This window comes from Orycteropus afer, unplaced genomic scaffold, assembly GCF_000298275.1.
Source record: "Orycteropus afer afer isolate SDZICR_OR568_19922 unplaced genomic scaffold, OryAfe1.0 scaffold00081, whole genome shotgun sequence".
In the NCBI taxonomy this organism is placed as follows: domain Eukaryota; kingdom Metazoa; phylum Chordata; class Mammalia; order Tubulidentata; family Orycteropodidae; genus Orycteropus; species Orycteropus afer.
In genome coordinates this window covers 8738996-8765030 of record NW_006921668.1, presented here as the reverse complement: position 1 = coordinate 8765030, position 26035 = coordinate 8738996, and positions in this window count along the sequence as shown.

The window sequence follows — 26035 nt, the reverse complement described above, 5'->3', positions numbered from 1 at the left end:
TGTGTGTATGTGAGCATGTTTCCCCTTAGCACAGGAAATATTAAAGGCACACAACAGACTGCAAAATCCAATTTTATCCCAAATCACAGAGCTTGACATGCTGAAAGCTTATAAAACATTTTCCAATTTCAGTAACGAAGAGGAGCTATACAACCTGCACCTGGAAAATCCAAAGCATGAAATGGAAACAGGCAGCCATTTATCTGCATTCCACTTGGAGCTGTAAAACTGTCCGGGGACACGCTGAGGAGGAGCTTAGGGCTGTTTCAGGGTAGAAAGTACTTTCTAACATGGGAAATTGTAGATGGTAAACAATTGAGGAATGGCCAGGTATAATCCTTTAAAAATAACACAAATATTATAGGTGAAAACTTTTAATACACAGTCACTCTATTGATATTTGCCTTCATTCGGACCTTTTGTCTCCCACCTAGGCTTTCTCACCTAGTTCAACAGACCCCTCCTGGTTACCCAGCAGTCCGTACTCAGAATAGACTCTGTAAAGCAACTCCTTCCTACTCTAGTATCCTTTTCCCCCCAGTTGTTCCAAATTTCCTCCTTGTTCATCACCAACCCAAGAGAGCTCACACAGTCTTCTTTCTTTAGCCTGTTGTCCTGATGTAATGATTAATAGTGCTGCCTTTCACTCTCAATGTTGTTGTTATTTAGCTGTCATTAAGTCAGTCCCTGACTCATTGTGACCCCACGCACAATGGGATCAGGCTATTGTGATCCATAGAGTTTTCAGTGGCTGATTTTCGTAAGTAGATCACCAGGCTTTTTTTTTTTTTTCTGGTCTGTTTCAGTCTGGAAGCTCAGCTGAAATAATTTAGCATCACAGTAACACACAAGCCTCTACTGACAAATAAGTGGTGTCTGAGCATGAGGTACTTTGGCCAGGATCAAACCCACATCTCCTGCATGGAAGGGAGAAATCTACCACTGAACCACACTGCCTGCCCTCTTGGTCTCAATAATGTCCCATTTTGGAGGATAAATTATAAGGGCAACCTCTCTCTATTATATCTTCTTCCCGTCTCCCTTCTGGAATATCATATATTTCTGCAGGAGGAAAAAAATATCACCTCTATATGAATGGCTACCAATTACACCTTTAGCCTTGTTCTATCTTCCAAGCTCAAGATACATTTCCAGTTTGGGTCTATGTGTGTTTATTGTAGTTCTCTGGAATCTTAGACTCACAAATAATAATAAGTCAATCATCTATATCTGTTCTCCATATACACTAGTTACTCTTCCTGGCATTATTATCACAGCTAACAAAGTTCAATATCTCAAAGTCATCTTGTCAATGGAATCACATGCCATTTTGCATAAGTTCTTCAGGGTCAAGATGTTCTAAACCCACTATATATGTTCCTTTCTGCTAAAAACATCTTCAACTCTAATCACCTCTCTCCCATATTATTACAAAGCTATTCAAAAATTGGTAGTGACACCAAAGTACTACTAAATTAATCAAAACGCCTTAGCTTGACTTTTAAGGTCTTCCATACTAGGACTTCAATTCAACATGTAGATCTTCTGCTCAAACATGCCATGACTTTATGATTCTACATGTCCTATTTCTTATTTCTCAACAGTAATCAACCTTGTATTTAAGCTTCCGATGAACTAATAATATGCCTATTAGAATTTGTATTCTGAGGATAATCTTTAATTCCTTGTATTTGGGTCTTGCCTGCATCATTTCTTCAGCCTGGAATATCCTCCCATTCATTTCTACCGTTGAAGTCTACTTTTTCTTCTAGGGCCTATTGAAATGTCACTTCCTCATTAAGCCTTTCTTTTCCCATTCTCTCTTGAATAAGTACTGTTGTTCTCTCTGCTCCATCTTCACCAGCATTACCTTTATTCAGTCCACCTACTTCTCACTTATCAACTATTTTGTCATCTGACATTTCACATTTATGACAATAGTCAAAAAACTACTATTCAACTATTTTGCACATTAACAATGTACATCTAGCAGTAACAAATGCTGAGGTGCTAGGCTAAAGTAACACTGGCCGTGATGGTTAAGGGTATGTGTCCGCTTGGCTGGGCCATGATTCTCAGTGGTTTGGCAGTTGTGTAACAATATAATATGACAGTTACATATTGATGCAGTCATTCTCCACTTTGTGATCTGATGTGGTCATCCTCCACCTTCACATAACATCAATTTTTGTATAACAACCTGATCTTTGGAGCCTAACCACTGAAAAGTGAGGAGAGGGTATATTTCCAGAACTCAGTATTATAATAGCCACATTCCTTCTATCACAGCCACCTCCCGATACACGGTCCATATTGATGCCAGATGGATCTTTTCAGACATGAAACTCATCATTGCATTTTCTATCTTAAAAGTTTTCAATGATTCACTCATTTCCACAAGATAAACCTCAATATCTTCAACAAAATATACAATACTATGGATCCTATCTACTTCTCAAACTCAAGTGTAATATTTACTGACTTCATACTTCATGTTTCAGCAACACTAGGCCTCATAACTTTTTTTTCAAACAGGTTATTTATTTATTTATTTATTTATTTGCTATTGTCTCTTCCCCAAAAATCCTTCTCCACTCTTCCCACCAGGATTGTTGTTATGTGCCGTCGCGCCTCCTTGGGTTTCTGAGGCAATATATAGCTCCATCTAAATTCAGTTCTGATGGTAGTTCCTCTGTGACGTTTTCTTCAACCATCTAATCTTCTCTGCCCTCTCCACCTTAGACAAAATTAACTACTTTGTTCTTTGTATATTACCAACCAAAACAAAAACCAAACTCACTGTCATTGATTTGATTCTGAGTCATAGTGACCCCCACTGGGTTCCAAGCTAGTAAATCTTTATAGAAACAGACTGCCTTACCATTTTTAGTGGGTTAATACTCAAATAGTGCTTACATTATTTCTATTATCACAATATATTGCATTTGCATAGATACTTTTTCCTACTAGATTTTGAGTTCTCTAGGTGAGACTAGAGTCTTTGGATGGCACAAATGATTAAGTGCTCAATTACTAACCAAAAGGTTGGTAATTCAAAGCCACCCAGAGGCACCTTGAAAGAAAGGCATGGCAATCTCATTGCAAAATGTCACAACCTTGAAAACTCTATGGAACACAATTCTACTATGCATTCATGGGATTGTCATTGAGTTGAAGTCAAGTCAATGACAACTGGTAAAGTGGGCTTTGGGGGCAGTGGTGATTCAGTGGTAGAATTCTCACCTTCCATGTGGGAAACCAGGTTCTATTCTTGACCAATACATTTCAGGTACAGCCAACACCCATTTGTCAATGGAGGCTTGTAAGTTGCTGTAATGCTGAACAGGTTTCAGCAGAGATTCCAGACTAAGACAGACTAAGAAGAAAGGCTTGGTGACCTACTTTCAAAAATCAGTGGCATAGTGCCTAAGGCATCTGACTGCTAACCAGAAGGCTGGCAGTTCAAACCCACCAGCCACTCCTCGGAAGTAAGGTTGGGCAATTTACTTCCATAGTGATACCGCCTCAGAAACCCAAGGAGGGGTCTCTATGAATGGGATCCGACTAGAGGGCAGTGAGTTTGGTTTAGTTTTGGTGGATCACAATAGTTCAATCCACAACCAATTATGGGGATGCACAGGACTAGACAGCATTTTATTCTATTTTGCACGGGGTAGCCGTGGGTAGAGTGCCGATTTGAGACATCTAGTAGAAACAAGTTGAGACTAATGTACTGGTTCCAAAAACCAAACTCACTGCTGTTGAGTGAGAGCTGACTCATAGTGACCCCTCCTCAGGTTTCCAACGCAGTATCACTATGGAAAAAGATAGCCAAATCTTCCTTCCGAGGAGTGGCTGGTGAATTTGAACTGCCAGCCTTCTGGTTAGCAGTCAAATGCCTTAGAGTATGGATTCTGGAAACAGAATGTTATATTCAAATCCTATCTCTAATACTTACTAGCTGAATGATCTTGTGTATAAGTTAACTATGAGTATATTGTAGGAGCTCTGGTAGCATAGTGCCTAAGGCACTTGACTGCTAACCAGAAGGCCGGTGGTTCAAACCCACCAGCCACTCCTCGGAAGGAAGGTTGAACAATCTACTTCCGTAGTGATACTGCCTTCGCAAACCAAGGAGGGGTCACTATGAATTGGGGCCGACTCAATAGCACATAACAACAACAACAATGTGGTTGGAGAGTGGTTCTGCTGATCTGAGTCAAACTTGGCTGATCTAGCCTGGGCTTTGCCATGTATTTGTGGTCAGTGGTGGGTCAGCTGGTGCTGGGCAGTCTGGGATGGCCACTGCTGGGTAACTCATCTTTTCTATCTCATTGTCTGCTTGAGCTTATCCTCATGGTGGAGGCAGAGATGCAAGATAATTGCAGAGGCATATATGGCCTTTTGAGACCTACACAGGGAATGAGCACAGTCTCCTATTGGTCACAATCTACTGGTAAAGCAAATACAGCCCAAATTCAAAGGTGAAGAACAGATGTGAATGTGAACCAATGCGACTTTGGTGGAGAAAGTTAAATGAAATGGAACCATCTTAATGGCCCCCAGGAGAATGGTTGTGTCTCAAACATATTGCAAAGGATGTAAATTTCCAGTGGTGGTTGGTATATCATTCTCTTTCTCTAAGGCAAAAAAAGAGAAATAAAATATCAAGTATATAATTAAGGTAAAGTTGGAAAATTTGCTGTACCAAAAAATATTTTCTGGCATTAAAAAAAAGTTAACATTAAGAAAAGCAGCAATAATTTTAAAGAAACTCACATATACTTTTTATCTAATAATGACCACTTTACAGTAACAATGCAAATGAATTAGGATAGCTTGTATTATGAATGATAGACAAATATGCATAAACCTAAATGACTGAAAAGAATAAAAGTATTAGTGCATTTTAATATAATAATCACCATCTTAGGCAGAGTTCCCTAGAAAAGCAAAACCAGTGAAGTTTATATATATTGAGAGAGAGAGAAAAAAAAAAAATTCTCTCAAGGAAATGGCTCACACAGTTGTAGAGGCTGGCAAAGCCCAAGTCCGAGAGTCAAACATGAAGCTGGAGGCTTCTCCTGACTCATGCAGCTAGGCTGATGAACTCAAGATTGGCAGGCAGTACAGCAGGCTGCTGCTTTTGGAGGCTTAGGAACCCTAGATCAGCAGGTAAAATGGCAGATTGCTGTCTTACAGGGTGTGAAGGCAACAGTCCCAAAATTGGCAGGCAAAATGGCAGACCACTGATTCAAGTCCAGGAATCAGAGACGGTGATGAGCCAGATGCAGGATCCAAATCCAGCAGAAAGCCAGAGATCTTTCCTAAAGCTTTTCCATGTATACTGGAAGCAGGCCACACCCCAGCTGTAATTCACTTTCAACTGATTGACTGCTCATAGCAGTTCTCATTATGTAAGTGATTACATTATATCAGATCTCATCATGGTGGATAATTACATAAAAACTGCCAAATCTCTTAGAATCATGGCCCATCCAAGTTTACACACAACCTTAAGTATCACAATCACTAAGTGTCTTTATACTGATGATGACAGGAAAATAACTCAGCATTCTTGGGATGTCATAGTCAACTAACTTCACTTAAGGCATGTTACATTAGTTTTTGTTTTGTTTTCCATTTGCCTTTCTTTCTTCCCTGCTACAGAATGATATCTTTTGTTTTGTATTGCTTTGAAAAGGGCCATTTTCTTTATGATTGAAAATTTTTATTGTGAGCTACTGCTTACCTATCCTCTAAAGAATGCTTTTATAAGCTTGAATATGGACAATAGGTATTTGGAGAAATACTTCCTCTTAACATTGCATGAAACAGACTAATTAGTGTCTGTACTTTGAGCTCTTCTGATGATAGGTGTCGTAAAATATAAGGGAGTATATAATTATTATTAAAATTATCAATGGAAATATATAACTTTAAGAAAATACCAAAAATATTGTTGGATAATTTAAGTATAACTTTCAAAAGATTGGTAATGCCGATACTGCTTTTATTAGAATATAGAAACAATAAAATTTAGAAATAGATTCAGTGGTATGAATGATACTTAGAAAATTACAATTCAATGAATAGTAAATTAATAGATATTTGAAATTGTTACAATCAATCATCACATGTATGGAATATGTTTATATCTCACTTAATTTTACAACTCATCTTTTACACAGTGGAACCAACTCTTTCACCTGAAATATTTCGCATAAAGCCATAACTCTTTAATTCTTAAACCAAAAGCTCTCAGTGTCATTTTATATATTTATATAACACTTTTAGAGGTTGCTATTGTTTTTGAAAAATTATGTGATAACATGAGCAATGCGTAAATATTCAGGCGTATACATTTCTTATGGTTTACATAACTTCCAGACTGTTGTGTATATCAAGTTTGAGGTCTCTAAGTGAACATTCTTACATGCATAACCAAGAACTTACATCATGAAAACAATAAGAAGACTTTGAAAGCTAAGGATAAGAGAACACTTTAAGTCAAAAAATCATTCTGAGATGTCAGCGAGTACAGAGTCTGATGCATGCTGAGGGTGACCCTCATATCCCGTAAATATAGTAAATAGATGAGTGAATTCAGGCCTACAGACACATACCGATACCCCAGACCGGCATGGATATAGGCAGCCCTTTATGTCTGTTCTGACTTTGGCTTTTGCAGCTGCTGTTTTCTCAGTGTTGTCTCCGGGCAGTTTCCTGTTGCCATAGCTGATGGCCTGCCCACGCCTGCCTGGGCCTTTCAAGTGTCAACACTCCCAAGCCTGCTGCAGTGGTCAAATGCTTGTTAATGAGATATAGCAGCTGGGTAGGGGTGAACCACTGAGACGGATAAAGGAATGCCGCTGGTGCAGGAAGCGATGCCTTTTGAATCTTTTCAGCAGGGTGAAAGCTTTCAAATCAAAGAGGGTATGTTGTATTCATTAATAAACCCAAGTTCCCATGCAGTCACATTAAAGCCAGCAGTTTAACTTTGCATCAGACAGGTGAATTTCCTCCAGATTTTACCCTGAAAGACAATGAACAAGAAAACAAGGCTTTCGCTAGACACAAAGCAGCACTTCCTCATCTGTGGGTCTGACCAGACTGCTAAACCAAGCAAGGGGTTGCTGCATTCTTTGTCAATTTATCCTTTTGTCTATTTATTTGTGTGTGCATGCACACACGCGTGTGTGTTTCAAAGCTTATAGCAACCACTCCTGCTACCTTCACTTGAGTCTTTTAGCCTGAGCATTCCTTTTTAGTTATTTATTTTTCTTTTAAAACTTGACTTTCAGAAACAAAATTACCAACTTAACAATTACTTGTGAGAAAAAACATACTTTGGCATGGATGCCAGCCCATGTGATCTCTGCTCTGGTGGCGCAGAGCCTAAGGCATTTGACTGCTAACTAGAAGGCTGGCAGTTCAAACCCACCAGCCACTCCTCGGAAGGAAGGTTGGGCAATGTACTTCCGTAGTGATACTGCCTCAGAAACCCAAGAAGGGGTCACTGTGAGTCAGATCCAACTCGATGGCAGTGAGTTTGTTTTTTTGTATTTCAGAAAGAATATAGCTGTGTACTCCCCCCACCCCAACATGGAATTGAGATGGTTTCTCCAGGGACTGTGGAAGGTGGCAGCATTATGAAATGTTTCTAACAGCTGGGAGAAGACAGAAGGAAAAAAAAGACATTGAAAGCAACTAACTGGCAGGGCATCCTGAAGATAATGTTGAGAGAAAAGTTTTATGTTAAGTTCATTTGCTAGAAAGATGGACCCATAATGAATGAAAATAGCCACAATAAATAGCATCAGAGATGGATAATCTATTTTCAGGTTGTTCGAGACAGTTCAGAATGAAAGACATAATTTTAGAGGTAGGGATATGAATGGGGACCAACTAAGATATAGCGATATTTTTGTCCCAACAGTCTCCATTTTTCTCAACAGTCTTATGAATTAACTAATAATTCATAAATATCTAAACACTATAAAACAAAAATATCATCTACTTGTTATCCTTGTAATATTTTTACCTGTAAAGAAGACTCATTATCTAAGTAAATATAGGACCAGAGAGAGAGAGAGAGAGATCCTTCAAAGTATATCAGTTTTTAAAATCCTTACAAATTGATTCATTTTAGGCATCAATTCTTACAAGGCCTTTAGTCTAAATAAAAAGAGAAATGGAAATGCCATTTATTGGATGCTTATAATGCGTCAGGCACTGAGCAGGCACTTAAAAAAATATATGGCAGAGAAAGGGGAGGATGAGTACATGAAGCAGAGAGCACTTTAAGAGTTTCACTACACTGCATGATATTGTAATGGTGGGTACATGGCATTATACGTTTGTAAAACCCATAGAAGTGTATACAACACAAAGTGAACCCTAATATAAAGTACAAACTTTAATTAAGGCAATTCATATCTAAAGGACATTGTTGTCAAATGGTTGGTCTTTGAGAACTTCATTTCCTCCTGACCTCACCATGAGTTCTGTACTCCCAAGAATCTTCTGAGCATTGCTCTTCCAATAAGGGTGGAGTTACCGCAGCCAAAACAGCGTGACTCATCAGCAGTCCCTGCCCTGGCACCATAGGAATATGCCTGTTTGCCAACTCTATACAAAAACTAGCTGCCATTGAATCAACCTCAACTCATGGCAACCTCATAATTCCAACTCATAGTGACCCCACGTGAATCACAGCAGAACTGTGCTCCTTAGAATTTTCAATGGCTTAATTTTCAGGAGTAGATTATAAGGCCTTTCCTTCAAGGTACGGCTGGGTAGACTCAAACCTCCAACTTTTTGGTTAGCAGGTGATTATGTTAACCATTTGCACCACCCAATGACTCCTAGTCCAATCCCCATAATATAGTGAAAGGAGTCCTATGGTGTAATTGATTAAGCCCTCAGCTATTAACCAAAAGGTGGGCAGTTCAAACTCACATAGTGGCTCCTCAGGAGAAAGACTGTGATCTGCTCAGGTAAAGATTACAGTCTAGAAAACCCTATGAGGCAGTTGTACTCTGTCACACTGGGTCACTAATAGAATTGAGTAGATGGCAACCAACAACCACAAAAACGTGAAATTGTGGTGTCCACCAGTACCCTACAGCCCTCCCTTCTGCCAAAGTGTAGAAAACTTAAGCACATCCCTGAACTGTGTAAACAGCTCAGACCGTCACCTTTTTGTTTGATTCCTCTACTTCTGAGTTCACTGGCTCTTCAGTAGTGACTTAGAAAGACAAGACCATAAACAGTGCAAAATCATCACAGTTTGTGTGTAAAACAAAACAGAAACCTCATTCCCCAGAGCACACGTGCACATAATGCACATTTGGCATTTGATATATTACTGTGTTTTGTATTCTTTTTCTTTTTTGCCTTCTCCACCCCCTCTCCACTTGACACCTTATTCTCTCTCTCTCTCTCTTTTTTTTTTTTTTTTGCTTTTTGTTGTTATTGTTCCAAAAAGGTTTTGACTTAAAACTGAAAATATGCTAAGTGACAAGTAAGTAGCCCCTTTTCAAATAAAACCTGCAATAACATGCCTGGATTACAGTAAGGAATGCTGGAGGGGATCCCAAAAACCAGTGTTTGAACAGTCAACCTGACAGGATCCTAGGACACCATTGAAAGGGCTCCTGTTACCTAACTGATTTAGAGCTAATCAGTGTAATCCGCATGACAATACACTGTCTGACTCCAGGAACTTGCTGCCATGCCCGGAGGGAGGGGGAGGGCTGAAAGAGTCCATTGGGATGTCCCCAGCTTCTGCCACAGTAATTGTACTTAAGCTGCCTTTACCTCTGGCTCTGCATTTGAACAATGTGGACCAAGTAGTTTCATAGAGTAAATAACTTAGATTTATTAAGGCAAATAGGCTTAACACGGAGACAAAAAAGAGAGAGAGAAGAGGAAAAAAGAAAGAAAGAAAACAGAAATCAATAGCTAATGTCCAATTCCCAGGAAACAGAGTAGCAGTGAGAGTAAGTTTCTTGGCAGGAGAGCTACATTGGGCTCAAAGAAGTTTTGCAAAAACGTTTGAACCAGTCTCAACAGAATGAAAAATGTCTCTAAATAAGCCCTTTGACTAGTTTTCTTTTGAACAATGTGAAGATCAAATGAAGGGGGAGTGGAGGGTGGTGAAAATTTTTTAAAGGTAACCTAAACTTTCCTTTGGCTATTTAGTCCATTTCTGAGAGTTTGCTTCAAGACTCTTTACAGCATAGGAATGCAGAAATGAACTACTGGTGGCACTGGATCTGATACTTCCCAGTTCTGGGTTGAATTAGCACAATACTTGTCTTAGCACAGTATCAGTAACCATATCTTCTGCACCGCCCCCCCCCCTCTTTTCCCCACTCAGCAAAAAAAAAAAAATCTCCCAATGTTTGCAGTTGACATTTTTTAAAAAGAACACTTCTATGATGGGATTTTTGCTTGAAACTAACTGTTTATTCAGAAGAAAGGTACATACTTTTACAGTCTGACTCTGCTTCACTTCAGACTATAGTACCCAAGAGAAGGAGTGCTGATAACATAGATTAACAATCTGACTTATATCCTGGGAACACATAGGAAAAATAAAGCATGCTAGAGGGAAAGAAAGAGAGAAGTTGAGAATTAGAAGATATATCCTGTTACTATATTATTTTGATGGGACAACCAGATGGAAAAATAATCTTCAATGGCCTTGAATAGCAAGATGGCCCTGTTGACTATCAACACTGTCTACAGTTAGATTACTATTTCTTATCTCTTGTTTAAAGCTCTACTTCAAAGGAGTATTATCAACTGTTCAAGTGAACAGCAAAGCCTTACAATGCCTTAGAGCACTCAAGAATGAGGACAGTCTGAAACCATTCTTTATGGGGTAAATGTAGGAGATTATAATTGTTGTAAGTTGGAGAAGAGGAAATGGCTGCCATAGTACTAGAGTATTGAAGAATAAATAGGAACAGAATAAATCCCTGGAATATTAAGAAACTTAATTAGAAGTCAGGAAATCAAAATGTTTGGAGGAAACTTTTAATTCTAAACTGGAAAAAGTTAGACATTTTATCATAGCATATTTATTAAATTTCTTCCAGTAATTTTCTTATTCAGTCACTCATTCAAGAATGTATTGAGCAACTGCAAACAACAAGATAGATGAGAATTCTGCTATGTTGGAGCTTACATCTTGAACATTAAATATACATAATGTATATTTGGGAGCTCTGGTGGCATAGTGCCTAAGGCATTTGACTGCTAACATGGTTCAAACCCGCCAGCTACTCCTAGGAAGGAAGGCTGAGCAATCTACTTCCGTAGTGATACTGCCTCAGAAACCCAAGGAGGGGTCCTTATGAGTCAGACCTGACTTGACGGCAGTGAGCCATGGGTTTTTTTGGGAGGAGGGGGGAACCAATGTTTGGTGCATAAAAACAGACCAAGTATTACCTAATAATGATAAAACTTGAATTCAGAGTATAAAGGCAGTATCCTTTAAAAAATATAAACAGTGATCAGTCACACTGTATATAAGCTTTGGAGCAATAATAAAATAACCAATGAGACAAATCCTTATCTTTAAAGATTAAAGGATTAAGCACTGTATAATGTATTTTCAAGTGCAAGAAAAACAAGGAAGTTCTCTATAGAAAATTCCCATCTGTTCAACATAATTCAAGGGATATATATGAAACCAACAACCAACTTTATTCTCAACTGAGAGGAAATGAAAGCATTCCCCCATTCCCCTTGAGAATGGGAACCCAACAAAGATGCCGTCTGTTACCACACTTACTCAATATCATACTGGAGGTCCTAGCTAGAGCAATAAGGCAAGAAAGGGAAATAAAGGGCATCCAAATATGTAATGAGGAAGTAAAACTATCCTTATGTATAATCTTATACATGGCAAATCCCAGAGGATCTACAAGAAAGCTACTGAAATGATTAGAAGGACTAAGAAAAATGATGAAGTACAAAGATAAACATACAAAAATCAGTTGGATTCCTCTCCACTACACTGACAAAGAGAACTCCAAAAAAGAAATTAGGAAATCAATACCATTTACAAGAGTCCCCTAAAAGATAAAATCCTTAGGAATAAATCAAACTACATAAATGGAAAAACATACCATGCATCATGCATAAGAAGACTTTACATTATGAAAATATCAATACTACCCAAAGTGATCTATAGATATAATGCAATCCCAATTCAAATTACAACAATATTCTTTAATGAGATGGAAAAAGTAATCACCAAATTCATATGGAAAGGAAAGAAACCCCACCTAGATAAGTAAACATTATTAAAGAAGAAGAACAAAGTAGGAGACCTCACACTTCATAATCTCTGAACCTACTTTACAGCCATGGTAGTCAAAACGGCCTGGTACTGGTACAACAAATACATACATTAATGGAACAGAATTAAGAACCCAAAAGTAACTCCATTCCATCTATGGCCCTCTCATCTACAACAAAAAATTGAAGTCCATTGAATAAGGAAGAGAATGTGTCTTTAACAAATGGTGCTGGCAAAACTTGATATCCATTTGCAGAAAAATGGAACAGAATCCATACCTTACACCATACCCAAAAACTAACTCAAAGCGGATCAAAAATTTAAACCGAAAACTATAAAGTTTATGAAAGAAAACATAGGGACAAATCTAGGAACCCTAATTTATGACATAAATAGACTCTCAAAATAACTAAAATTGCACAAACAGCAGAAGGTAAACTAGAAAACTGGGACTTCCTAAAAATTAAATACTTACCCTCATCAAAACACTTCACCAAAAGACTTAAAAGAGAACCCACAGACTGTGGGGGAAAAAGTTGGCAATAGCATGTCTGACAGATTCTAATCTCTAAAATTCATACATATATATGAATATATGAATATATGAATATATGTGTGTGTGTGTGTGTATATATATATATATATATATATATATATATACATATAAACTCAACACCTCAACAATAAAAACACTAACAATCCAATAGAAAAATGGGCAAAAGACTGTGAAAAACAGTATGAGCCTTCCTTAAAAAGCTGGAAATAGAAATACCATATGATCCAGCAATCCCACTCATAGGTATACATCCTACAGAAAGAAGAACTATGACACAAATAAACATATGCATACCCATGTTCATCACAGCAGTATTCACAATAGCAAAAAGATAGAAACAATCTAAGTGTCCATCAGTAGATGAATGGATAAACAAACTGTCATACAGACATACAATGGAATGCTATGCAACAATAAGGAATAATGATGAATCCTTAACATGTCTCACAACATGGATGAATCTGGAGGATACTATGCTGAGTGACATAGTCAATCGCAAAATCTTACATGATACTACTATTATAAAAAGTCAAGAATAGGTTTACACACAGAAATAAACATTCTTTGATAAAAACCAAGGATGGGAAGGGGAGGGAGGGAGAATCACTAACTAGATAGCATTAATTCTGGTAAAAGAAAAGGCAATAAACAATATGGGGGGATTCAGCACAATGTAACCAAGGCAAAGAAAGACAGTGAGAGGTATGCAAGAATAAAGGGCAACTATGGTAAATGTTATAATATATGCAATCCTGTAACAACAGCAATAACTAACAATAATTTGTGAATAGATATACAGGTAAATATGTATGCTAGACAGATGAAGGAAGCTGTGTAGGAATGCCCTCATGTACATATATGTACATGGTATGGTTGTGAATATCTCTACATACATATTTGTAAATACTGCATGTATACTCATGTATATAAAATAGAACACATGGGGAAACAGCTATAGAAACTACTTAGACATAAGGACTGAACTACTGGACATAAAGGCTTAGGACCATAGTCTCAGGAGACATCTAAGTCAATTGGCAAAATAGAGTTCATGAAGATAATGCTCTACATCCTAGACTGGTGAGTAAAGACTCTTAATCTGGGGTCTTAAAAGCTTGTGAGTTACCATCTAAGAAACAACTATTGGTGTCTTCTCACCTGGAGCAAAGTAGAATGAAGAAAATTAAAGACTCAAGGAAGCAATTAGTCCAAAGAACTAATGGTTCACATGAACCACAGCCTTCTCTAAACTGAAACCAGAAGACCTAGATGGTGCCCAGCTACCACCACTGACCACTCTAACCAAGACCATAATAGTTGCTAGTTAGAAAGGGAAAAAATGTAGAACAAAATTCAAATTAAAAAGGAAGAAAAGACTAGACTTAGAGATCTGAGAGAGACTGCAGGAACCCCCAAGACTATCGCCGTTAAGACAACCTTCTAACTTGAAATTGAAGACACTCCCAGAAGTTAACTTTCAGTCAGTAATAATATGGGTCTATAAAATAAATAATAACACCAGTGAAGACTGTGCTCCTTGTTGTTGTTGTTGTTATGTGCCGTCGAGTCGGCCCCGACTCATAGCGACCCCTCCTTGGGTTTCCGAGACAGTATCACTACGGAAGCAGGAATGCCCAACCTTCCTTCCGAGGAGTGGCTGGTGGGTTTGAACCGCCAGCCTTCTGGTTAGCAGTCAAGTGCTTTTAGCCACTATGCTACCAGAGCTCCTGTGCTCCTTAGAACTATCAACTATATGAGAACAAAAGGGCAACATTTGCTCAAGACCAAAGATGAGAAGGCGGGGAGGGACAGGGAAACCAGAGGAAAGGAAACAAGGAACCCAGGGAGGAAAATAGGAGAATGCTGACACACTGCAGGCATAGAAACCAATGTTGTGGAAAAATTTGTGCATGAATTATTGATTGGAACACTAATCTGCTATCTAAACATTCACCTAAGTACAGTAAAATTGTTTAAAAAGAAAGAGAGAAAATGTTATCTGTTTGAACAATTTCTTTCATTTCTCCAATTTGTCCTCTGCAGTGCCTTGAAAGTTATTTCATATTTTGTTTTCAACCCATTCTGTTGTGGTACCAATAAAATAGTAATAAAGACAGATTTGATTATGCAAAATAATTAGTATTGTAGACCAAGGTCTGTGAATCTATGCTCCCCCTCCTCCATATAAACCCAAACCAAATTCACTGCCATCAAGTTGATTCATAGGACATATAGCATATATAATATATAGGACAGAGTAGAACTTCCCCAAGGCTATAAATCTTTATGGAAAGAGACTGCCACATCTTTCTAACCCAGAGCAGCTAGTTAGTTCAAACCACTGACCTTTTGGTTAGCCACCGCACAACCTAGTCTCCCTTTTCCTCCATATAAACTGAAAACAAACCAAACTCACTGCCATCAAGTCGATTTTAACTCATAGTGACCCCCTTTGGCTTTCCGAGGTGGTAAATCTTTAAGGAAGTATATTGCCCAGTCTTCCTTCTGCAGACTTGCTGCTGGGTTTGAACCCCCAACTTTCTGGTTATCAGTTAAATGCCTTAGGCACTACACCACCAGAGCTCCTTCTCCTGCATATGTTGTTGTTGTTATGTGCCGTTGAGTCGGCCTCGACTGATAGCGACCCCTCCTTGGATTTCCGAGGCAGTATCACTACGTCCTCTGTATATAGCACACTGAAAAAAAAAAAAAAGAACTAATAAAAAAACAAAGTAGCAGATCTATCAGAAACTAATCCCCAAAGAAAAAGTCTATACTTTGATTTAGGTAAATTCCAATTTATGCTCCATTGGTCGCATCTGATATCAATTTCAGTTACTATTTAAAAATAAAAATTTATAAATATTATCAGTGTTGTATCATCAAAAAGTGATACTTCATTGTTCTAAAGTTCTTTAACAGAGAACAGTAGTGGTGCATCTACTCCAAATTATTTTTCAACCATCAATATCGATTCAGTGAGTTGTCATGTTTTATAACTTTTGTTCCAAAAGTGTTGCCACTTTTCTTTCTTCTTCATATTGTGTCTGCATAGTAAAGGAAAACTCAACATTTTCTTCAGGCAATTAAATAGCCGAGCTAAACAATACAGTTTTTAAGGAAAAAAAAAAAAAAAAACTTTTTGGAATTATTAAAACAAATAAACTTATTTGTGTTGAGTGATCAAAGGTCTATTTTAGAAGAAGCTAGTCTTCTGTGTGATAGTCTATGGAGCTTATGCAGGTATGATGGTACGGATGGCTCAGTGGCAAATTCTTACTTTCCATTCAGTAGACCAAGGTTCAATTCCCTGCCGATACATCTCATGCACAGGCGCCATTCGTCTATTAGTGGAGGCTTATGTGTTGCTGTGATGATGGAGAGGTTTCTGTGAAGCTGCCACACTGAGACAGACTAGGAAGAAAGGCCTGTGATCTTCTTCCAAAACCTCAGCTAACGAAAATGCTATGGATCTGACCATTGAGGTTGGCATGAGTCAGGGGCCGACTCAATGGCTGACTTAACAATCACAACATACAAGTCTCGTGAATAAAGTAGCATCATTTCGATTTATCTTAAGAATGACACAAATGTTGGGTCCAGTTGACTGAAATGTGGCTGGTGCAATACACTGCCACCACAATGGATTGAGCCACAAATAATATAAACCACAAAAATGATTGATTCGATCAGATTAGTCATGCCAAACTGTAATTTAACAACCACCTAAAAGCACCCACCTAAAGTTCGAATTGCCTCAGCTCCCCCAGAACCTAATAGATTCTTGTAAGGTGCTATTAAATACAGGTGTCCCTCATGTAGGAAAACAGACATGTAACAAGAGTCTAAACTCTAAAAATAAAAAAATTACTATGAGATAATTCAATAGGATTAGATAGTTACAATAGGATTTTCCCTGCAAGGTATCCTTACAGTACGAGATGTCTGAGGCTTGTAAAATTGTAATGTAGCCAGCATTGTGTGATTAGAAAAAAACTCAAATTGTACTAAATATTTCTGTGGCACATTCATTGTGTAAACCAGATGGTACATGAATTAAAAGACCTAGTACACCTCAACATCCTTTGCTGAATGTTAAATTCAAAGAATTAATTGGACAATAATGTAGGTTCAAAATCCCACAAAGCAAAATAAAAACCAAAGAATAACCAATCTGACTATGGCAGTAGCAAATCTTTTTAAAGATTCTGAACCCAACCATCATCACATTGCAAACTTCTCAAATATAGAACTTTCAATACCCTACACCATGTTTTAATCTATATAAATTTACCTATAGTGTATGAATCATTCAACAATCACAATTCAAGTTTGACCTTTCACTTTATTATCTAGAGAAAACTTCATTTTCAAGTATCTAAGAATATTTAAACTATTCAAAGTATTTCAAGAGAACTTTTGGCACTTGTCACCTAAGTTCAATAGCTAACAGTTGCTGCCATCTATAGGACCAATTTCAAGAGAAGGGGCTGGAACTTGAACAGAAGACTTGCAAGTTTCAAATGAACATTCAAATAAGCAATTTTTTTTCCCATAGAAAAATACAGTTGGTTCCATAAACTGTTGATAGAGCTCGTTGATAACAATGGATTAGGTATGACAAATTTAGTTAGTTTCATCAATCAAAATCTCTTTAACCACCTTATGAGGAACAAGAACTTTAATGTAGTAGCCTCTCTACACACAAAGCAACCAAATGAAACACAATAAATCAAGTTAGCCAGGTCTTCAGTCACATCTAACAGTGACTGTCATGACTAGTATGTCATCAATATAAAAATAAGTGAAAAGGAAATATTTTCTCTTGTGCCTATTCATATGTATCACATGTGAGTCTAAATTATTTTGGATAGATTCTCTCCCTTTTGGAGATTTTGTAAATCTTCCCTGAGTCAAATAAAGTTTAAAGAAAAGAAAAAAAAAAAATGGGTCTATTAGATAATTTACGGTCAAATCTCAGCCTCAGAATATTTAATTAGTAAACCAGAGATAATAATTACTACCTTCAAGTGTTATTTTAAAGATTAGAAGACACATTAATACACACACACGCACACATATATAATGAATATATGCATGTAATGAATATCATAGAGTAGGTATAAAAATGTTACTCCTGTTATACCCACTAATTTTATGTCCTTGTGCAAGTCATTTCATAATTGAACTTTTACTTATTTATTTGTGAAGTGAAGAACTTGGACTAAGTAATTTCTGAAGTCCTTCTAGGGTGAATATTCTTCCATAAGTCATTTGAGTTGGATATTCTCTCTATGTACACCAGTTGGTCTCATTTTTGTAGATGAAATATCCTCATGCTGGACAAATGGTTGTAGATCAATGACATCCAGCATGTTCCCTCTATATTCCAGGGCAACTGGAAACTAGAAGAAGCAAGTCTTCATGGGTTATGTTCATTTTACTGTTCCTGAAATACAGTTATCTTCTTGTGACTTTGAACAAGTTACTTCCATTCTCAGATTCCTCATATTTAAAATAGAGATAATAATATTTATTTTGATAGTTATAATATTAAAAAAAGATAATAGCTATGAATGCACTACTATGTGTCTAACACAAAGTAGATACTCAAACATTAATCTTCTTAAATCTTCTTGAACCTGCCTCTGCTGTTAACTGAACTTGAGCAATTTTGGAATATACTTTCACATTTTTTTATTCCAATAGTCACCTGTTCTATGTGTACACATAATTTGAAAAAAGATTTTTTCCATAAATATTTATATGTATCATCTTTTATCAAACTATATACATTATGGTATTTGGTTATATTTACCAAAAATATTTTATTGGAAAGAATAAAGGTATATAAAATCAAAACCATGCCAACCAATCTAGGCTATATAGTTGTCTTACCTGGCTAAATACTTAGGCTTATTTTACAAAGCTTCATCAGTTTTATCACCTAGATAAATACATCAAAGCCTAAATGTTTATTCAAATCATACTGTATACATACATGCCTGCTGAGCTTCCAAAATTAGAATATACAATCAAGATAAGTAATTTTTATTATGTCTTCTTTCTCTTCCCACCTTCTAACAAAAGCTCAAACAAAAATGTCTGAGGTTCCTCCTCTTATACCCACCATCTTCTCTCCTCCCTCCATTTACCACACCACCTTAGATCACATCCTGGTCTCTGCATTACTGTGTCATTCAGTATCTTCCTAATGCATTTTTAAATGTATTTCTTCAGATTTTATGAGTAAAGCTAATATTGAAAAAGCAATTCCCATATTAGTAAAACACTGCTAACCAGAAGGCTGGTGGTTCAAACCCTCCAGCCACTTCTTGGAAGGAAGACTCGGCAATCTACTTCCATAGAGATACCACCTCAGAAACCCAAGGAGGGGTCTCTATGAGTCAGATTTGACTCAACGGCAGTGAGCGAGTGACTAATTCAAGGAGACAAAAGTTTCAGCAAGAACTTCCTTACCCTTCTTATTCTTTTGACACAATTCATACAACAGGTATAAAAATGTTAGCCCTGTTACACCCACTAATTTTTATTATCTTCTGCAAGTCATTTCATAATTGAACTTTTGCTTTATAATTGAATCTTTTTATTTCTCCCCTCCTCATTTTTCCTCCAAAACCCAAAGCTGAATCATCCTAGAAGTTCATTGAAAAGAAAAATAATTAAAACCAAATGTTAGCTAAACTTTTTGCAAAGTTTGGAAAATAAGCTGTTCAGATTCAAGTTAAGCTTTTTCACAGATTCATGATCAAATAAGAACCACGTGAAGAATGGCATGTGAACAGTGTATTAAAAAAAACAAACCTACTGCTATCAGTTTGATTCGGACTCATAGCGACCCTATAGGACAGGAGGGGTCTCTAAGGCAGTAAATCTTTAAAAAGACAAAAAGTCTCATCTTTTTCCTGTGGAGTGACTGGTGAGTTCCAACCTCTGACCTTTTGTTTAGCAGCCAAATGCCCCAACCACTGCACCTCCAGAGCTCCTTGACTAGTGTATAAGTAAGATAAAGTTAACTACTTGTTGTTGTGTGCCATCGAGTCGGACCCGACTCATAGCGACCCCTCCTTGGGTTGCCGAGGCAGTATCACTATGGAAGTAGATTGCCCCATCTTCCTTCCGAGAAGTGGCTGGTGGGTATGAACCACCAGCCTTCTGGTTAACAGTCAAGTGCCTTAGGCACTATGCTACCAGAGCTCCTAAACTTAACTAGAGAGGGGAACAATTATCCATTTAATTAAAAAGGAAGCTAACTTTGGTTTCATATATGTCTCCAAAAATTGTGATTATTATTTGGCTGTTAACCAAAAGGTCAGCAAGGTCAGTGTTCAGTCACCAGCCACTCCACAGAAGAAAGATGAAGCAGTTTGCTTCTGTAAAAGTTTGCAGCCTTGGAAGCCCAGTGGGGATCACTATGAGTCGGAATTGACTCAATGGCAGTTTTGGGTTTTGTGACTATTATGCCCTTCCATCTGAGATAATAAACTAATATAGGAAAATTTTCAAATTAAAAAATGCTTAAATAAATAGATTACATACTTCAAAAGTCTTCATTTTAACATACATGGTAAACACAGATGAAGAGAAGTGGCATTTGGAATAAAAAGACAGGAATACAATTACCAATCTAGCTCTTTATTTATAAATGTTGTTGTTGTTGTTGTTATGTGCCGTCGAGTTGGCCCCGACTCATAGCGACCCCTCCTTGGGTTTCCGAGGCAGTATCACTATGGAAGTAGGATTGCCCAACCTTCCTTCTGAGGAGTGGCTGTTGGGTTTGAACCACCAGCCTTCTGGTTAGCAGTCAAGTGCTTTTAGCCACTATGCTACCAGAGCTCCCAGTATTTATAAATAAGATCACTTATTTGAAAACATCAGTAGAATAAAAGATAATTCAGAAATTAGGAAAGGACATTTTTTAAAATTCCACTTAGTGTCTTTGGTAGACAGTTGATTTTCTGAATCGATCCCCATCTAAAACTTCTTCTTAAACATCATCCAGTGATTGGTCTAGGGTGGACATGTGATCCAATTCTCAACATATACTGGGTAAGACTTTCAGGATAATTTTTTAAAAATCTAAAGATGTTTCAGACATAGAAAAGATATAAATTCAATTCACATTTTTTGCCTTTTCCTCTTCTGGTTTGGAACATGACATGATGCCTAAAAGTACAGGAGCTCTCTTGTCAACATAAAGGGATTGGGGGGGCAGGGAACCTCTGCCATTGAGTCTATTTCAATTCATGAAGGGATAAGCATAAGGAAAATAACTGCATGCCAAAGATTAAAAAAAAAAAAAAAATCCACTGCCATTGAGTCAATTCTGACTCATAGTGACCTCCATTGGGTTTCCAAGGCTGTAAATTTTTACAGAAGTTGATTGCCTCAGTGGCAAAGGGATAGAAATAACTTAAACACCCATCAGTGGAGGAATGGATACCCAAACTGTGGTATGTACACACAATGGAATACTATGCAATACTAAAGAATAATGTAGAATCTGCAAAACACCACATCACGTGGATGAACTTGCAGAACATTATGCTGAGTGAAATAAGTCAATCACAGAAGGACAAATATTATATTAATTCCCCTATGATAAAAAATCAAGGAAAGGTTTATGTATGGAAAGAAACTGGTTGGTTACCAGGGATGGGAGGGGAGGGGAAGGAAAATCTTAGCTAGGTTAAAATATATTTATAGATACTGATATGTAATATCTATCTATCTATCTATCTATCTATCTATCTATCTATCTACCTACTTACCTACCTACCTAAAAGATTAGTAACAGTTATCAGGGGAAGGAGGTTGGGGGAAAAGGAAAGCTTTTGCTTGCAGGGCATTGAGTTTATCCTAATAGTTGCGAACTATTTTAGAAAAGGATAGCAATAATGGTGGCACACATGAAAAATGTCATCAATGTCCCTGAGCTGTAAATGTGGAAGTTATTATGTTGGTGAATATCTTGATATGTATATTTTCACCACAATAAAAGGAAAAAAAGAGAGAGCTCATCTTCCTCCCACAGAGCAGCTGGTTGGTTAGACCACTGACCTGGTTAATAGCCAAATGTCTTAAACACTACACCACTGGAACTCCTCCTCCAAATAGAAAGAATCTGTTTATTAGACAGACTCCTGACAACTATTCACAGGCTTTTTGCTGCAAGGGAAATATTAATCCCTTCTGTGATGTAGGAGCTGTGGTACCATAGTGCCTAAGGCATTTGTCTGCTAACCAGAAGGCTAGCAGTTCAAACCCACTTCTCAGAAGGAAGACTGGGCAATCTACTTTCATAGTGATACCATCTCAGAAACTCAAGGAGTGGTCACTATGAGTTGGGTTTGACTCGAAGGCAGTGAGTTTGCTTTGGTTTTTGTGTGATGTAGCGATTAAGGCATTGGGCTGCTAACCAAAAGGTCAGTGATTTGAACATACCAGCTAGCAAAAAACGAAAAGAGCTGGAGGCACTTGTGCTGTCCTCATTTGCGTTGCTCATGAGCCTCTGGTAATCCTGAAGAACACCAGGTCCTCCTGGAAGTGATAGTCCCATTCATTATCCATTCACATGTCTATGTCCTCAACAGGACTCTGAGGGCTTTCAAACAAAAGACTTTGTTTTGTTCATCTTATATAAGCAGGACCTAGCACAACACCCTGATACATAATACTCAATAAATAGTGGGAGAATAAATGAGCTCTCCTCAGCCATAAGGCTTAACTGTGCAATTTCTGGATCAGGAGACTTGGCTTCAAATGCTGCTTACTAGGCAACAAACTTAAGGTCTCTAAATCTCATTTACCTCATCTGTAAATGAGAGGCAATATTATATCAATAAGGATCCCTGATGGCGCAAAAGTTAGGAGCTGTGCTGTCAATCTAAAAGCTAGCAGTTCAAACTCACCCAGTGACTCCACAGGAGAAAGACCTAGTGATCTGCTTCTGTAAAGATTACAGCCTAGAAAAGCCTATAGGGCAGTTCTACTCTGTCACATGTAGTCACAAGGAATCAAAATTGACTCAGAAGTACCTAGCCACAAGATAGTATCTATACCATAAGGTTGTGGTAAGGCTTAACAAAGACAGCATAGGAAAAATTCCTATCATATTTTAGGTAGTCAATAAATGCTAGATACCATTAAATACTTTATTCAACAGGTTTATGTTGACTTCTTCTTCCATTCTATTTTTGAAATGCTGAATACTTAGACAATGTTGAACAAGTGTTTAATGAATGTGAATAGAAGGGAGCAGTGGGGTAGAATGAAGACAACAGGAGAAAGATTTGGAGTCAGAAGACCTGATTTGGAATTCTATCTTAAACATTTTAGCAAATAACATCTTTCCAATTCGGAGTTCCCTTACCTATAACACGAACATAATTATATACCCCACAGAGAGTTAAGGAAAAAATCTTTGTAAAATAATCATTATCATTTTTTGTTATTATTTTTACCTACTATTGAAACAATCAACTCATTTAAAAAGTAATCACAAATTTGGATGATAGGTAGAAAGGCATAATGAAACATCGTCTACTGCAAATATTCAACTTTTCTATAAGTACAGTCAGAAAGAGTTAGATAAAAAGAAAAAAAAATGAGGCAATGTAGATAGAAGAAATTTATTCATCCAAACAAGTTTAAGCCAATTCAGAAAACGCAGACTATAATAACTAATTTTCCTTAATATAACCTCTTTACTCCATCAAGACAATTTCACCATTTTCTAAAAAAAAAAAGGGGGTTGGATTTTTTTCTGATCTCATATATAGTATTTTACTAAATACAGAGCTATGGACACAGGAAACAAAAGCTACTGATTTTTAAACTTTGCAAGAACTCTTCATTCTCACTATGCGTTTATCATTTTTATCTGCTAAATTACACTGATCAAAAAATTAAAGTAAGACCTTAGTTAAAAGCATTAAGTAAAAATTACAAATGAAATAAAATCAGACTAGAGAAATAGTAATTCACCAAACATTTTGTAGTGCTAGCTGAAGAATATGAATTTGTTTTAGATTGTTGCCAAAGAAAATCATTTTAAGGTTTGTCATTAGCTTTGACTCCAAAGCTGACAATATTTTGTAAAGTAAATTTTGTATTTATTTTAAGTATTGGACATGATTATACATTACCTTGGAAATTCCTCAGAGTTCATGAGTTTGTTCGGCGCCTATGCAGCTTAAACATATTATTGGACGTCATTAAAAGTGTGATGGATAGCCCTCTAAATGAGGTGCAGCCAGCCGCAGTGAGCCTGTCATTAACCTGAACTAGACCCCAACGTGGCTCACTTATCTTGAGTTCAATAATTTTACATGGAAAATAATCCAAAGTAAAACCAGTCTTTTATCAAAATGAACAATAACTTAAAGTTGTAAAAACAAGACAAAAACTTCAGAGAAACAAATTTAAAATCTGATTGATATTTAAGAATTTTTCTATGAACCTTACTGTTCTTTGATAATTTCATAAAATGGTGATGGGCACAGAAATTCATTACATAATGGGATGTTATCACAGAGATTTTTCTCCCAAGTCTTTGTATTTGTTTTTCTTTATAAAACCTGGGGGTGGGTAACCTCTCATTTTAAAGGGCAAGCAGACTTTCTTTTTCTCTAGATGCAGAAACTTGACCTCTGTTTTGGAGAGATGAGCTACTTTTTCTTGACTGATTGATTTCTGTGTAACACACCTTGGATTACACCAGTGGTTGTTGAGTTGATTCTGACTCATGCTCTATAGGGTTTTCGATGGCTGATTTCTTTGAAAGTAGATTGCTAGGCCTTTCTTTTGAGGTGCCACTGAGTGGACTCAATTCATCAAAGACTAATGAGACCCTGGCATATGGGTTATAATCTCAGGGTATTTCTTTCCCTGAACTCAAACTTTCCTCCATCTGTTGGGAGGATTTTCAGGAAGTATGGTGAGTGTTTGCTTGACAGACTTTCTCTTATCTTCCAGGAATGACTTTGAAAAGTCATCTACATGGAATAATTTGGGGCATAAAAGAAAGGTTCCTTTTACGTTCCCTCACAAATACTTATTAATCTTGGGTAATTGTTGAGATTTTACCTTTGTAGTTTTAGTTTGTTATCTTAAATAGCTCATCCCCAAATTTTCCCAATTATGGTACTCATTAAAAATTATTATATTTGTGTGGCATGCTGAGGTAAATAGAGGATACTAATTGTGCTAGAAATGGTTCATTCCATCTTCCTCAGACACAACCAGCTAGCTACCCTAACAGTTGATGGAGATCCACATGTAGGTCAACAGTTGCTAAGTTCTGGGCCTATGGTGCCCAATGCAGTAGCCATTAGCCTCATGTGACTACTGAGCCCTTACAACCTAGGTAATCCAAATTGAGAAGTGCTATAAGTGTGAACTGTGATTTTTGCTAGATGTTGTCAAGTTGGCTCTGACTCATGGCAACCTCATGTACAACAGAACAAAATATTGTTAGTCCTGCACCATCTTCACAATTGTCAGTATATTTAAGTCCATTGTTGCAGCTACTGTGTATTTTGAGTTCCTTCTAACCCATGGGTCCGAGCACAAAATCAGATATAATTCTATCGTGATCCATGAGGTTTTCATTGGCTAATTTTCAAAAGTAGATGACCAAGTCTTTCTTCCAAGTCTAATTTAGTCTGGAAGTTCTGTTGAAACCTGTCCACCAAAGGTGACACTGCTGGTATTGGAAATAATAACAACATACCTGGTAGCATCTTAGCAACATACAAGCCACCACATAATGACATACTCACAGATTGGTGGTAGAACTATAAACTAGACACTAGATTTTGAAGGTTTAGTATGGAAAAAAAATATGTACACTAGCTCATTCAAATTTGTATATAGATTATGTATTGAAATAACATATTGCATATATAGGGTTAAATAAAATATATTATTACTATGAATTTCACTTGTTTATTTTCACTATTTCTTCACAGTTCAGGAGCCTATTGTGGTAGTTGTTGTGTGCTGTCAAGTCAGCTTCTGAGTTATGTTGTTGTTGTTGTTGTTAAGTGCCATTGAGTCGTTTCCGACTCATAGCGACCCCATGCACAGCAGAACGAAACACTGCCTGATCCCGCGCCAGCCCCACAATCCCTGCTATACTT